Source organism: Microtus ochrogaster, linkage group LG3 (genome assembly GCF_000317375.1).
Source record: "Microtus ochrogaster isolate Prairie Vole_2 linkage group LG3, MicOch1.0, whole genome shotgun sequence".
Lineage (NCBI taxonomy): Eukaryota > Metazoa > Chordata > Mammalia > Rodentia > Cricetidae > Microtus > Microtus ochrogaster.
In genome coordinates, this window is record NC_022029.1 from 23,147,802 (window position 1) to 23,150,189 (window position 2,388).

General features: G+C 47.6%; 1 pseudogene; it reads right to left on the reverse strand.

The window, feature by feature from the left end:
* Positions 1-851: 851 nt before the first annotated feature.
* LOC101992887 overlaps positions 852-2,388 on the reverse strand; it is a 2,268-nt pseudogene continuing 731 nt past the window's right edge.

Genomic DNA, 2,388 nt, shown 5'->3' on the forward strand with positions numbered 1-2,388 from the left:
CATTGAAGGACATCTAGATTGTTTCCAGGTTCTGGCTATTACAAATAATGCTGCTATGAACATAGTTGAACAAATGCTTTTGTCATATGATAGGGCATTTCTTGGGTATATTCCCAAGAGTGGTATTGCTGGGTCCAGGGGTAGGTTGATCCCGAATTTCCTGAGAAACCGCCACACTGATTTCCAAAGTGGTTGCACACGTTAGCATTCCCACCTGCAATGTATGAGGGTACCCCTTCCTCCACAACCGCTCCAGCAAAGGCTATCATTGGTGTTTTTGATTTTAGCCATTCTGTAAGTGTAAGATGATATCTCAAATTTGTTTTGATTTGCATTTTCCTGATTGCCCATCTCTTCCTCCGAATGCTCCCCTATGGATCTTCTTTTACAGGATCAGGTCTCCTTGCCTACTGATGTACCTTCCCAGTGATGGTACTTCCCAGTGATGGCCCTCCTGGTGCTCGAGTGATGTCTCTCCTGGTGCCGAGATCAGATCTCCGTGCTGGTTGGGTAACTCGTATACAAAGCGCCTACCTTGCTTGTTGCAGGTAGGCTATTGAGACCGGTTTTGGATTATTTTTGGGGGGGGTGGAGGTGGGGTGTGTTTATTATAAAAGGAAAAAACAGAACTCCATAGGACTCCTGAGGAGGGAAGGGAGATTCTGCTGGGAGAGAAGACACTAGGGTACAACATGACAAATGTTTTAACTCCAGGCCTGTCCTCAGTTCCTCCCAGAGCAAACTGGAAGGAGACACTGATGCAAACAGGCAGTTCTGCAAAGTTAGAAACCCTACCCTACAGAGTTGATTAAAAGCTGAACTTGTTTTGCTTTAAAAAATTTAATTATCAAAAGGCCTGCTTTAGTGACATGCTAGTCCCACCGAGAAATAATCCCCCCCACCCCGTCAGTAACAAATGTTCAAGTTGACCAGCCAACTCATACCTCTAACTCGTGTGTGGATACATATGCATCTTAGCCTAAGCATGGGATCAGGTGGTGGCAAGCACTGGCATCCCACCTGCTACCTGTCCAGCATCTGCTCCTGCAGAGTGGGCAGGGAAACCCTATGTAGTAATGAAGAAGCTGAGCCCCAGACAACCAGCATTCCTGGTACTTCATCCCCATCCCTACTCAAGAGATCCTTCCTTGCAACCAAGTTCTTCACTTAAACTTGGCAAACCCAGGGATGAGGGTGGTTTTCTCAATTAGAAAGACACATATATCCACACATCCATATATATAACTTTTTTGTTTTTACATTTAAATATAAAAATACTACTCTGTTCTTTGTTATAAATGGAGGACCAAGAACTAAGGACCTTCTCTTCTGTTACAGCAGGGCTGTCCCTCAGGCGACACACTGAGCTGTCTTCATGGAGGGCATAAACTCCCCCAAGCAAGGGAAACACAGTACAAGGGAGCACCCTCCAGCTGCTCCTCACCTAACTTCCACTGGGAACAGAAAGTCGGTTTACTGGAAGAACTAACAGCTCTCCACCAACAGGGAATTGTCAATCCAAGCAGTGGACCCATGCTTTCAACTATCCTGAAGAAAAATTCCTCCTCTCACAAATATACCCGCTCTGTGACAGCTATACCTACTGGACATGCATTCCTGATGAGATGAAGCAGTGGTTACCTTCCCTTCCCCTCCCCCCTCCCCCACTAAAAAGCTAGATAGAAAAAAAAAAGATGAGGGTTGGGTATGTAGAGATTAAGACCTTGACCCCTCTATTCTGACCAATGAAAGCAAGATTAACTGGGCATGAGGAATAAAGAGACCTTGATATTCCATCCTTTGAGTTACAGTGGGGGCAGAGCTGGGACAGGAAAGAGTTGGAGTGGGATGATTAGGAAGGGCTCAGGATCACTCAAAGCCAGTCCACTTAGTTCTTGTATTGGAACGACTCATCACCAGTCTCGTTGAGAAGGCAAGTGCGGACAATGGCCTCTGTCACGGCAAAGGGGTCACAGTTGGCAGAAGGGCGACGTTATTCAAAGTAGCCCCTCTTCTGCTGGCCGACAGTCCGGGGAATGCGGATGCTAGCACTGCGGTTGGCAACGCTAGCAAAAAAGTCGTTGATGTTGGAGGTTTCATGGAATCCAGTCAGGCGCCGGGCATTGTCCAGGCCCCCCGTTGGGATCGTAGGCGCGAATGTGGTACTGGTGCAGCTTGCTTAGTTTCTCAATGGCCTCCTCGATGTACTTCAGACCGTTCTCCTCCCGCAAGGCCTTGGTGCTAAAGTTGGTATGGCAGCCGGCACCATTCCAGTTCCCAGGGATGGGCTTGGGATCAAAGGTTGCTATCACCCCGAAGTCTTCACATACACGATGCAAGATGAAACGGGCCACCCAGAGATGATCTCCCATGCGGATTCCTTCACAG